General features: G+C 42.1%; 1 protein-coding gene across 1 annotated transcript in view; it reads right to left on the bottom strand.

Annotated features, from left to right (window-relative positions):
- Positions 1-14389, bottom strand: part of LOC6598666 (G protein-coupled receptor kinase 2) — a 73769-nt gene that overhangs the window by 57398 nt on the left and 1982 nt on the right. The window contains exon 2 of the mRNA XM_002023718.2: positions 10696-10751. The gene's annotated coding sequence lies outside the window, so the exon portion shown is untranslated. The remainder of the gene's footprint in view (positions 1-10695; positions 10752-14389) is intronic.

Here is a 14389-nt window from a genome sequence, read left to right as displayed (position 1 = left end):
GGAGATACCCTGTAAACTGTAAAATTTCGCATTGCATGAAAATAAGGAAAACAACAAACGAGTGAGCAAAAATCTTTTGTATGCAGCACAAAAGAGGCAAAAACCAAGGCACCGAACAGCAAACAGAAAAAACAGAGAGGAAAAAAATGAAGCTAAGGGAGCAAAATGGTTCAAGGGGGAGCCGCATAGGAGTACGAGTAAAGGGTGTATCAGGGGGAGAGACAACATGGCAAACAACTCGGTAGAAGTTGCCAGAAAGAACGGGGAACAGGAGCTGCAGGAGGAGGGGGCCGAGCAGAACCACAATCCCGAGCTCGAATCCAGAAAACAACTGCATTGTGTATACCCTTGACGAGCATCTCCGATCCCATCAATCAAAAATAAAGTGTATAAAAAAAGCCAATAATGAGATAAGGAATCTTTGCAGCGCAGCAAACTAGAGTCCCGTTTGCTCGCTCAAGAGTTTTGCTGAGAGCGGGAGGGAAGCTACACTCGGAGAGCGGCATCGCAAAGCTTACGAGGAGATGCAAAGCTCGTGAAATGAAGTGACGAAAAGTGCCGATTGCCAAAGCTACTCCAATGCGCTGTTTTTGTTGCTGAGAGAGCAAAGCCATGACGCATTTGCGAGCGAGCGAGAGAAGACTTTGTGCAGATCAAAGCCCAAGAAGATCAAGCGATAAGACAATTGAAACTCCACGACGATGCGATGCTCGCTCGAAGTTCAAGAACAGCAATCGGCGTCTCATTGATTCTCCGACTATTCTTGATCGGCATACAGAAGCCCTCTCTCTCTCTGTCTCTCACGTCGAAGGGGGAGAAGGGTATACAAATTACAGCTTCCTTGCTGGTTTTTTTTTTTCTGTTTTCGGCGGCAAGGGGGTGGGGTAAAACGCCAGTGCAAGAAGTCATTGCCCTTTTTGTGATTCCATCTCGAGAACTCTGAACCGCAAAACCCCGGCGACGATTACTCATTAGAGAAGTGATTGCTTGACATGCAAACCAATTACCGATTGGCTTATACAATGGCAAAAACAAGGAGTGACAGTGACAGTGACAGACAGAGAGAGAGAGGGAGATTATATGATAATCATGTGATAATTTCTATTGTCCGTCCCACTGTAAAGCGCGTTCGCTGAGTCAGTCCGTGGTTCGGCTTGGCCTATTGGAAAATACAATTAGAAGACAGTTCGCAGACAAATAAAAGTATAAAAACACACACACACACACACGCATAGACAATTTGAAATCGCAATTAAGTTGCTCTCTAATTTGCATGGTGCGAAAATTATCATCGCACGACCCAGAGACGCAATTGGGGCACAGATATCGCCCAGCGATAGGGTCTGGCAGTGTGTGGGTGTGGCTTAACGGCGTATTGTGGCACATTTGTGAAACACTTTCCTTTGGTTTTGAAAGTGCGGGCTTATCGAAAGCTCGAATTGGTTCAAGGACTGCCGCCGAATGGAGCTGCGTGGATAATAAAGGCGATATCGGACTTTGTTCAATGATCAAACAGTTCCAAAAATGGAAGAAGAAGGTGCCAACAAGTCACACTGGGAGAGAGAGAGAGAGAGAGAGAGAGCTAGAAAACAAGCCACAAAATTCACGTTTTCTTCACTCCCAATGATTTTTCGAAACAGAGCTCTGTATCCGCTCGCTTATGGGAAATTTCGACCACAAATCAACTTTATTCGAATCGCTTACCACTTGGTGTTTGAGTTTTGATTCAATCAGTCACTCATTTCTTTCTAGTATTCCTCCTTCTCAAAAATATCTTTAAAAAACCCACAAAACTAGTTTCAAGCTCCGGAAATTAACTATTCAAATATTAAATATTATATGTCTTTAAATTATACACAATTTCTTATCAAAGGAATCCCCTAGATTCCTCTAGAGGCTGAATACTCTACTCAGAGATTCGACTGTCGTATTATGTGTTATATGGCACCTTTAATGGAATTTTGTATACATATCTATTGCTATTGTTGGGTGCGATCTCTCGCGCGATCTCCACAGTTTTCATTCATTCGTGAAACAGACGATTCCGCGTCAAGCCAGATTCCTCCCCATTCATGGGGCCAGAGGTTCCGCCCGATGGGGCAAAGAAAGAGACAGAAACAGTATTCTAATGGGATGGAGGAGACCTTGAGTGCGAGTTGAGAAACAACAGACTGGCCGCAGCGACAGATCTGTCGATGATATGCGGTTCCATCCCATCCCCACCCCATCCCCTCCCCTACGCGGCTTTCTGTTTGCGAAATCGCTTTTTGTGTGAATTATTATTGTATTTGTTGTTGGTTTTTCGTTTGTTTTCCATTACATAATAATGAGCGTAATTATATTTTTGTGTTGAAAAACCACAAGCGGAAAAAAATACCCCCCCGTATAGAGGAAAAACAAAGCCATGAATAATGCGTTTCGTGTTTAAATTATTAACTTTTGATAATTGTAATTGAAAATGCGGCTCAAAAACAGTCCAAATCCGCGTAATAATATGAATAATTAACAGAACATAGGCATAAGTCCAGAAAATAAATTGGAATGCGTAAATTTAATGGAAAATGTTAATCCATGGGTTTACGGGTGGGGAGGGGAATCGGGAGGGGCAGGGTAGGGGGGCCCCATCAAATAATAGTTTTTGCTAATGATTTGTGCATATTTTAAAGCAGAAATGGTGTGGGATTTGAAGAGCGGGTAATAGGGAGGGAATTAGAAACATTATGGGGGAAAACATGGGAGAGAGAGATGGAGATCTAAGCGGGAAGAGAGATAGGAAGAGATCTAAACTGTGATAGAGAGAGAGAGAGAGAGGCATTTATAGCCCCTGAAAAGGCATCAACGGCGGGAAAGCACTTTACTGCTAAGCCACACTGGAAGAGAGAAAGAGATCTAAACTGTGTTAAAAAGCGAGAGAAAGACATTTAAAGCCCCTGAAAAGGCAGCAGCGGCTGACAATCTCCCACTCTCTGCTGCTCAGCCACACTGGAAGAGAGGGAGAGCGAGTCATAACCTCAAAAAAGGTACGAAGCCACGCTCAGCTGCAGTGTAAGAGAGAAATCTGCGTGGGACCGAGTAGCAGGTCACCTTTTGACCCACGCCCTAGCTCCCGTCTCTTGAAACACACACATGTATCTCCTCCCCCGCCCCCGTGGTTGTGGGGCCCCACAGCACACCTGTATCCACAATGTATCTATTGCCAGCGGCCGTCTGTCGGTGCATGCGGTGTATCCGTGTGTGTCTGGCTGTCTGTCAAACTTCATTTGAATACTATGACGATGTATTATTGACATTGTGGATATGTTTTAATTTGGCATTCGGCGAACCACCGCCGAACCGCCGCTCCAACGTCTACCGCGAGGGCTGCTTCCTCCGCCCGACACCTGCGGCTATAAATACAAGGAACAGCCCAGAAACAGAAACACAGAAACAGAGAAACAGAAATAAATAAATAAAAGCGGTTTCGTTGCTTTGACGTCACTGTGACGTCATTTGGCATACAAACAATGCATAAACATTCGTTTAATCATTGTATTTAAAAGTGTGTCTAAGGCACAGTCCGAAGCGCCGCCTTGTCAGAACCGAACCGAACAGGTTTTCCATCCAACATGCCCCGTCTCAGGCCAGCACCCTCCATGTTCTCTAATGAATGCAACAGATTCAGGGGTCTGTGCCACAACTCGAAATACTATCATTATCTGTGTGGTCCCAAGCCTTATTTGATTTAAAACTGAATGGAAACGGAACCAGGAAGAACTCCAAGGGGAATGAGAGCTTCAAAAGAGAGATTTGGATTTATTTTCCATCGGAAACCAAAGCTGTTCTTCGACGAAAATACATTAGAAAAGTATTTCGGAATATTTTCTAGGAATAATTAGCAAAGCCTTAAGCTAAGCCACACTGTAAGAGAGAGAGAAAGGGAGCACAGGAATATTTTCTAGGAATAATTAGCAAAGCCTTCAGCTAAGCCACACTGGAAGAGAGAGAAGGAGAGCACAATTCAGACTGTAAAATTCTTTTCTTCATAAATATCCCCTCCAAAGATCTTTTTTCTTTAAATTCCTTAAAAAAAAATAAAATATTTATCAAGAATTTTCTTCCATTTTCCCAAGTATTTCCCAAGGCATATGTATTATTTTTTTTCCATAGATTTCCCAATCAATTTCCATTAAAAATGTGCAATTTATTCATTGCATTTTATATGCCCAATAAAATATTTGCATTTATTACAGCACACAAATATTTGCCTGCCACTTGTTCCCATTTCCATTTCCATTCCCAATTTATTTTTATTTGTATTTTTTTTTTCATACATTTCGTATAATTTTAAATTTTATTTTTGTGCTTTTCGTGCATTAAAAACTATTTTTATTGTGGATTTGAATTTTAGTTGGAATTTTTGATGTGAATTCTCTGTTTTTGTTTCCCAGGCAATCCGCTCCGCTCTGTCGCCTCTCAGCCAGCCGATTCGTCGGCTCTTAAATTCGTAGATATTTTTTTTTCTTTTTTTCTTTATTTTTTTTGGCCATTTGCATTAATTACTAGCGACGCCTGGCGCTTTTAATTGATTTTTCAACGTAAAGTGCAGGCGATTTTCATGTAGATAAATTCGAGGCATTTTCTATACACTTTAAGAAAACAAGAAAAAGAAATAGGCTCTTCGGATCTCGAGGAAAACGTTTAAGCAGTGATGGCACTTTTAGGAAACATCGATAGATTTTTTAAGATTTTTCTCTTAAAAAAAAACATGTGGAGTCCTCCTGGGCGAATGGTTTCTGTGTGTAGCCCTTCGTTTAGGTGGAATTTTTACAAGAATTAAAACTTCTTAAAGGTTCCTTTTGCTTAGGAGAATATTTGTTCCTCAAATTTCTATCGAGATAGTTCTCATTAGAATAATAATAATTTTTAAGAGATTAAACAGGAGAAGCCTTAGTTTTGGAGTTTTTTTTTCTCGTAATAAAGATATGGAAGCTTCTTTGGCGAATGGTTTCGATGTGTATCCCTTCGTTTAGGGGAAACTTACATAATAATTCAAACTTCTTAATAGTTCCTTTCATTTATGGGAATATTTCTACAGAGGATTTCTATCGATTCTCGAGGACTTTCAAACCTCTAAAGCAGTAACCCGCGAAGGTTCATAGAAAGAAGGACCATACTGGGCTTTTCGAGGCCTCAGAACTATAGGACTTATAGGACTAATCGTACGATCTTTCAGCGCTCAAACAATAGAAGCCCAAGCCTCAGTTTTAGGACTAAAACCCGAAGACCCTCGGATATCCTCCAATCCTCAAGAGTATCTGAATCTTCGACCTCTTGGGGTAGATCTCTTCTTCGGGGTAGCCTTCCTTTCGTATTATTTCTGATTCGCTGGCTCTCTCTCACCATCTCCATCTCTCTCTTCTCGATGATCGTGTTATTTCTCGATCGCTTTGGTCGCTGGCTGTGGTTTATACCCGTACCCGTACCCCTACCCCTTCCCGTACTCGTATTAATTATTATTATTATTATTATTTTTTCGCATTATTACTATTATTATTTTTTGGCACAAGGCTGTCTCTGTCTCTGTCTCTGTGTCTGTGTCTGTGGCGACTGGTTGTTGCTGCAACTTTATGAATGGCCGGTACGAAATGGTCGTCTGGTCTTTCGTGCCTCTGTGTAGTGCATAAATAAACAGAAGGCCGCCACCTCCTAACTTTATTATGTCGTAATTACACCGAAAACACGTCCGAACCGAATCGAATCGAATCGAGTATATGTAAAATATATATATTTCTGGGGCCCCAAGACGACTAATCGAACATGCAAACAGAAACAGAAACAGAAACCGAAACAGAAATGCCTTCACAAATACAATTTTTACATATTCTCGCTAACGAATTTATCAATCAATCGGCAAACGGCAAACGGCTATCGACGGCTATGGATGGTTGTATGTTTGGAGCCGCCAGGAATTTCCACATTTTCCCTAATGACAGAAAAAGTGAACGATACGATGTGCCCCACCTGGGGGCCCTGTAAAATCGATGAATGGCTCGTCCCCTGGTGATTGAATGGCTTTTTGCAGAGGATTTTCCCAGACCCAGAGTTATGCTTTATTTTCATTCCATTTGGCTCTGCCTGAAAGTCAATGGATTGCCGTTGATTGAATTAGGAGGCTCGAATGAGGGGCGACAGAGACGGCAAGAGTGTCTCTCTCCCTCTCCCTCTCCCAGTGTGGCTTGGCAGCAAGGTATGGGTTCTGTGCCTTTCAAACCAAACGATTTAATGGAATATGATAGGTTTTTGATCGGAGGAATACTTCCTTTAGTGGATTATTTCTACAGATATTTTGCCTTCTTCAGATACATTCAAGTCTCGTCCTTTTGTGCCCTTTATGATGGCATTGGCAATCCGTAATTACAATTATCATTTTGATGTTTTCATCAACATTTAACCTCGAACACCTTTTGGCTGTCCGCTGGATCGTTTTTCGAGCCGCAGAGCAGAGCCAATAAAAGTGCTTTTAATTATAAATTAAATATTATGAGGCAGTGGAAGGCTCATGAAATCTGACCTGTCGACTGCAGCAAGCCCGAGGACAGGACAGACGGGGACCGGACAGAGCCGGAGGCCGTTAAGTAAATGTCAGTGGCAGCAGGCAGCAGGCGGCAGGCGGCAGGCAGCAGGCAGCAGGCGAATGTCACTCAGGTCAAGTCGAATGGCCAGGGCCAGCAGCTAAAAGCCAACAGCAGACGACAGCAGAAATGGGACTCTACCTCTGGTTCTGGCTCTGTTTCTGTTTCTGTCGCTGTCTCTGACTGTGGCAGGCACTCAGCAACGAGACACGCGGTGAGGTACAGTTGCGTCCGGCGTGTAGAGCTGACATGCATATGCATAAATTTGAAAACGTTTTATTTACTCCGACGCTTCGCTGGACGTTGAAATAACTGAGTCAATGTTTGCCCTCCCCACGCCCCACCATCCTTCTCCCGAAATAGCTGCAAATCGACCAAAAGAACGACAACTCTGGCCAGGAATACAACGGGAATGAGACCTTGACAACAATGGACACGTCATCGTTTGGTTCTTATGTACATTAGGGATAATCCAGGGTCTGCTTTTGTAACAATTATGTAAAATTATATTCAGGAGTCAATTCTCTGTAAAATAACAATTTTTAACGATTTTTATGATCTATTAATGAAAATTGCGCAATTTTTGAGGGTTCCCCAAATCCAGAAATTGTTATAGGTAAAAAAATACAGAACCAGTGATTAAATAATCCTATAAATGGAATTCATATTCCTAAAAATTTCGTATTATCGATTTTTATCGATAATTTGTATATTATTTATTATAAATGGAATTCCTTTCCTAAAAATGTTCTCATTTTCGATTTTTTATCGATAATTCTCCATTATTTACCTAATATCAATTTTCGATTCAAACGATTCCATTTTGAAGTGTATAACCATACGGCATAATAGACTTTGCATTTATCGAATGGTTATCGATTAGTTATTGATTATATATCGACTAAAATTTAATAATACATCGATTGTTCCCATTTTTGATATTCCAATGTATATTTATACAAAACGATTGATTTTCCAACGATTATGTATTGATAAATTATCGATTTTCGATTGTTAGTTAATCGATTGACAACACATGATGTTATCGAAATTCCAGTTGGTGGTTTTTTGTGTGGGTATAAAACAAAAACATTTTCTGTACATGTTGAAATCCTTCTTTTCAAAAATGTTTACCCAGGCGTCTACTCCCCCCAGCGACTGCCACGACATTCCGCACGTACATAAATTTTATTTGTGGATTTTGCTTAATGCAAATGCTCAATCATTTCGCGCCGTTGGGCGTCTGGCATTCGGGGGGCGGGCGGAGGGGGCTCCCTAAATTGATGTACGACAAATGTGCCAAAAAGAATGTCAGAAAGAACGTCAAGAAATAACAGGTAAGACAGAGAAACAAAAAGGGAGACAGTCAGGGGGAAGGGAGGGAGAAAGGTAGGACACAGAGACAAAAAAAAGGGAGACAGCCAGAGAGAAAGTCCTGTGGCAAATGTGTCAAAATTTATGAGCTCATAAAAATTGCAAGCTTCGAAAATTCGTTACGTTCGAGGCTGATGACATTCGACAATTCGACAGTCCCTGCAGGACGAGGGGGGGAGCATGTCTGTGGGGGGGAAAGAAACTTTCTTTTTGCCACTTCGAGTGGTGCCCCCCCCCCCCCATAAACTTGTCAAATGCAACTGCTGCAAAAAATAACCCGAAAAATATATAGAAAATCCCCCGCACAAAAAATTGAAAGTGCAACCGAAAGTTTTTCCTCTCTGAAAGAAAATATGTTGCTAACAAGTTTACTGTTGTTGTTGTTGTTGTTGTTGTTGTTGTTGTTGTTGTTGTTGCTAATCGCCTTTCGCCCCGCCCGCCTTTCAAAGAGTGTTGCCAACTGCCACGCCCAGGGACAGGGAGAGGCGCCCCCTTCTCTTCTTTTTTTTATAGGCGTCGCCTGGCAAATTACCTAAAGGAAAAAGTTCAGTGTGTGTGTGTGCTATGTGTGTGTGCTCTGTGTGCTGTGTGTGTGTGTGTGTGTGTGTGTGTGTGTGTGTGTGTGTGTGAAGAGTCAACAAAAGTCCGTTTCGTTGATTGTTGCTGCTGGTATTTCTGCTGTAAAATAAAACAAATGTTGTGTCTGTCTCTGTGTACATGTGTGTGTGTCTCTGTGTGTGTGTGTGTGTGTGTGTGTGTTCAAGGGGGAAGGATAAACATAATGTCAACGTTTTAACAAAAGAGCGAAAACTTTATAGAGAGAGGGACCCACAGAGAGAGAGGGACCCACAGAGAGAGAAGGACCCACACACAGAGAGAGGCTGCAGGACGCAGAAAAAACAAATGTTTAAAAATTTATAACAATAAATATCAACAAAAGTTGAAACTGCAGCACAAATGAGGCGCCGCCCCACTGCAGAGACTGGAATGAAATGCTTTCAAGGACTGCCATTATCGTCCTCGAAATCCTCCAAATCCCACACAAACTGTTTTTTTGTTGTTGAAACAAATAAAGAATGCTTATACGGGGGACGTGTTTGGGTTTATATCGTTTACATACTCCAAATTTATTTAGATATATTCCACTCTTCGAAAGCACGGTGAAATTGTGTCAAGGTGGAATTTGAGGCTGAATGGAATTTTAGCGGGCCATCGTATGGGTTCTGTGCGCGAATGGGAACAATATTTACATATATCGAATAGTTTTGTCATCGAATAAGCTATGAAATGGAGCTTCTATTATCGATTAGTGCTCTCAGAATCGTTTTAATGATTTTGATCAACCATTATTGATTTATATCGATAATTTATGATAATTTAAATCTATTTTCTATCGCTTACTGGAATTTCATTTATCGTTTATCTCAATTTCGATTTATTGACTGTACATTTTTAATGATGCATTTTAAAAATGTGTTTCAATTATCGATTAGTGCTCTCAGATTAGTTTTAACTTTATCGATAATTTAATGCGCAGAAAAATCATTTAAATCGATCATTTATTATTACCGATTATTTTATTAATTTGGTTCTTTTACAAAAAAAAAAATTAGATACTGAAAATATCATTTATATCGCCTTTCTATCGTTTATCGACAGAAAACAAAATAATAGATAATTTTCCATCGAAAAAATGATTAAATGGAGTTTCAATTATCGATTAGTGCTCTAAATTTCATTGTATTCATTTGAATCAACCATTATCGATTGTTATCGATCATTTACGATACAAAGATATCACTTAGATCGACTTTCCATCGCTTGCTGGAGCTTATCTGTAGAAAAAGGAATGATATTCACAGCCATTAATTTTACATCGATAATTTATCGATTAACCATTAATAATACATCGTTGGGTTGTGGTTATAATTATATAGAGTAACAGTTATTGAATGATTTACGATTATGACAAATTTACTAACGATCTCTGAATGAAGATGAATCGATTTTATGGATTTCCTTTTGATTTCTGATGAAAAGTTCATCGATTGTGCAGTTGTGGGTCCAAGAAACACAAAGTCGATGCATTTCAGGTGTTCTCTAATAGTAATCCCTCGAATCCCAACACCAGACACACCCGCTGTCCCTCTGTGAAGGAGGACTGAATGCATGCCACCGATGAATGCACCACAGAATCGGAAAACATATTCCAGCTCTGAAAACTTTTCCCCTCCCTCCTGCCATGATTCATGTATAGAAATAAATGACAAATGGAATTCTGTTTGGCAGCACAACAGCAAAAAAAAACAAGGCAAAAATATTTATGGAGAGAAGGTTTTTTATTTTTTTTGTTTTTTTGTTTGTTGTTATGAAGTGCAAGCGCGGCGGCAACCAGCAGCAAAAGCCAATTAATGGAAGCCCGAACCGAGATAAGAGTTTTCGCCAGAAGTAGATAGCCCCTGAACCCGCCCCCTCGACCCCTTCACCCCCACCAAAAAATTGCAATTGACAATTCCACACATGAATGAGCGACCCCCCCCCCTCTCCATCTCTCCCTCTCTCATCAATCAAAGAGTCTGACAGTACAACGAGCTATCAAAAACACGATTATCGAATAAATGTGAATGAATACGTATGTAGGAGGTCGTATATGGTCGTGTCTTATCGGGGCAGACCCCGGGGAAGAACAAATAGATTCTTGAATTCTTACCTTTTTCTGGGGTTTTCACTCCGAATGTATCTGTCGATTGGTTGGATACAATATATCTGCAAAAAGAAGCATTAAAAAAAGATTGAAATTTGCTTTGATTTGATTACAATTCTCTCTGTCTCTCTCTCTCTCTCTCTGTAGCAGCTTGGAAAGAGACCACCCAGGGATTAAGGCTTAAACAGCAAAATTCTTGGTAACCAAGGTGACTCCCCTCGCCTCCCCTCCCCTACCCCCCTCCACCTTGCTTTTTATCCCTTTGCCTTGGCGCGGCCGCATTATTGTTAATGAATTCTACACGTCTGTGTGGATGGGCCGGCCGGGTCTGGCTGGTCCTCCGAGCCTGTTCTCCGACCGACAAGTTTTTTGCATAAAAATGTTGCCTCGCGTTCGGCGTACCCTTTTCGTGCCCCCGAGTCGAGTCATAATCAATTTGTAATGATGCTGCAGGGGCACGAGAAGTGGAAGTGGAAATGGAAATGGGAGGAGCAGAGAATGAATCGATGGACAGCATCATGGGGCAAGTAGTTTATTAATTGCTAAATGAATTTAGTGCGGAAAAACGTTTTAAACAAAAAACTAAAGCAGTAGAGGGTTCAAGAGAAGAACGGAGAGAGGGCGGGGTGCACTGGCAGGAATGATTTGAGCTTCAAGAGAGAGCGAGAAGGGGGAGCTTGAGAGAGGAAGGAATGAGCTTCTGGAGGCGTCGGAGGGGGGGAGTAATCGTGACAGAGAGATCCCGTATGATGCAGAAAAGCCCGCGATCCCGTGAGAACGAGACTTCGTATTAGTATCGCTGTCCCTTTCTACCCAAGGGCAAAGCATGGAAGAGCGGAATCTCACGTGATGGCTCTAAAGCAACGGTGCCTGGCATGTAGTGTGTGCTCTGTCGCACTCACAACGGAGATGAAGAGACGGGAGAAGGCGGAGCGGTGCGGGAAAGAGCCAGGGACTGCAGGATAGCCAAAAATTCACTTAAAACAAAATAATATCCAAATATTTTACAGTTCTTTAGATTCTTATAAAAATGTGATCATTCTTTTTTAATCAATTAGAGTTAAAATGAAATTAATTTAAACATTTTTTTTTAAATTTAATTAATTTTTTTTAATTTTATTTAATTTTAATTTTTTTTAATTACAAATTAAAATGAGTTTTAATTGTTTTCTTTTCATTTACCTTAAAAAAGGGTATGCATTCCTTCGACATTAAAAATTAAAATTAATTTAAAAATGTAATTAATTTATTTTAATTTAATTTCACTTAATTTTAATTTTCTTTTCTTTTAATTTCGCTTAAAAAAAAGAGTATTCATTGCCTCGACCACTTTCTCTCCACCTCTTCCTTTTCGTTCTCCTTTTTACCCTCTTTATTCTCGCTCTTCCTCTCTGTTCTCCCTCTATCTTTTCCTCCACTTCTCCTGCTTCTCTCCTTTTCTCATTTGTTGCTGTTGCCAAGTCGCCAAACTTGGTCGAATCCGAGTGTCAAGGTGTTGGCCACATTGCAATGTGCTGCTGCTTTCTGCTGCCACTTTCTGCTGCCAGGTTCCAGCGCGGGGTTCAATGCACAACTGATGGGTCCTCACCCCACCCCCCGTCCCACCCAACGGACAAACGGGATTCACCTTTTTCTCTGGCTCCGTTTTGGCCGTGTTTTCGTTGCTAAAAGTTTCAATGACACTTTGCATAATTCTTCTGCTGATGGATCATGATGGGTGTGGACAATGGGGAAAATCCAATTTCTGGACCGCCCTCAAAGGCACCATTGAAAAATCATTCCCAAAAAACAGGGCAAAAAAAACGAGAAAAAAGGGCAAGCACTTCCGTCAAAAGCAAAAGGTGCACCGCACCGCCTTCTGGGGGGGAGGGGCTGCCTCGGCCTTTAATCAAAACTGAAAAACAAAGCGAGAGACAACAGTAAAAAGCGTTCGAGCGGCATAAGCCACCGAAACGGTTGGTCAGGGGGGACAGGGGGGAGGTAGGGAATCCTAGAAAAATGTCAAAACAACTTTTATTTTTTACGATTTTTCAACGAGGGACTAGGACTGGGCTCAGCAGGGATTTGGGTTGGTCTTTGGGGGGATTCCAGGGCCCCGGGCCTTGGGTCTATCAAAAGAAATCACAGCCCGCCCACCTTGAAGGGGCAAGACGCCCCCCGCTTTAGCCAAAAACTTTATCAAGGTCATTTACAGCAGGTTGGCTTCTGTCTGACCCCACACCCTCCCCTGTCCGACTGTCAGGTCGGCTGTCCTGTTGATTAGCCAGAGACATTTCTTATCAAAACGAACGCCACCCCTCTCTAAGAGGATTGGGAATCAATTCTGGTGCTCTACCTGGGGGGAAACTGCTCCATCATCCCGTATTCCCCATTTGGGATTCCCTAATGAGGTGGAAAAGTTTTTGCCACACTACTATTAAACGGATTCCAGGTCATGCCCGTCTGTTCGGACGTGTCTGTGGAATGTATCTCCAATTAGGTGGACCTTCGTCAAGTGATGCAACATCCGACGTTCACACGTGACTGGCAATTAACAGCTGGTTTTCTGAGTGTCCGCTCGCTTAGGGGGAATTTTTTTGGAGGGCTAATGAGCGGCACTTTTGTAAGGGGAGTATTAAAGCCTTGATTCTGTGCTATTTATGGAAAATTCAGTCGAAATTTATTTGAAACAACACTTCTTGGCCTTTTGATGACCTCTTCACCTCCACGAAATCGTCTTCTAGGAATGTTCCTGCCTCTTCTCGCATTTCTCTTCAAAATTTTCCCACAAACAGGCGTTTTTCCAAGTCAGTTTTGAATTTAAACTACTTTTTGGGAACACAAAGGAGGGAAAACGCTCCTAAAAGGCTCTCAAAAACCCTACAAAAGGAAAATCACATTTCCCAAGGGTGGGGCGGGGATTAATTAGATTTTGAAACAGAAAACACAAAAGGATGACCCGGACAATGGCTTTGACAGGAGGTACAACAGAAGGTTTTGAACTCCTTTTTTTGGTAATCCAAGACCCAGGAAAGAGAAAGAAATAAAAATTGATTTAAGCTGATTTTCAGGGGCACATTAAAGGGGCTGTGTGCCACGCCCACTGCCGCTGTTGCTGCTGGTGTGGCAATTAATATCAATTCCCGTTTGGGCCATTAACACGGGCCAGCTGAACATATTGGCTAACAAGTGTCAAAGTCGCGCCAAATTAGAGACCGAAAGGCGACGACGACGACGACGACGACGACGACAAGGATGATGATGACACGGCACGCGGATGGTTGGAGCGATGGAGCGATGGAGGGTGGGGTAGGGCGTGGCTTTGGACTGCGATTGGAATTAAGGATTGGTACCCCACTCTCTCTCTCTCTCTCGTTCGATATCCTGCCAAGAGAGCAGCATGTGGCCCCCCGCCCCTTTCTACTTTCGTTTTTGGGTTCTCGGGGTCTTGGCCCCAATTGATAATAATATTCGATTGCGTTTTGTTATTTGCTTTTGGGGTTGGGCCCTCCCCCCTGCCCCTCCCTCTTTGATAGTTTATTATTGTCTCTTGGAGAAGGAAGGGGAAGCGGAGGGGTTCGCCAATGGCCTACGTCACCCCATGGCCCCAACACTTGTATCCTTCTCTCTCTCTCCCCCCCGCTCTTCCATTCCCTTGTGACGCAAGCCCGTTTGAGTGGCAATAGTTTTGACAGTTGAAAAGGGCGCCGCATGGGGCACG

Source organism: Drosophila persimilis, unplaced genomic scaffold (genome assembly GCF_003286085.1).
Source record: "Drosophila persimilis strain 14011-0111.01,24,50 unplaced genomic scaffold, DperRS2 tig00000000-arrow-pilon, whole genome shotgun sequence".
In the NCBI taxonomy this organism is placed as follows: Eukaryota; Metazoa; Arthropoda; class Insecta; order Diptera; family Drosophilidae; genus Drosophila; species Drosophila persimilis.
Note: the sequence above shows the minus strand (reverse complement) of the source record. Positions and strands in the feature narration are given on the sequence as shown.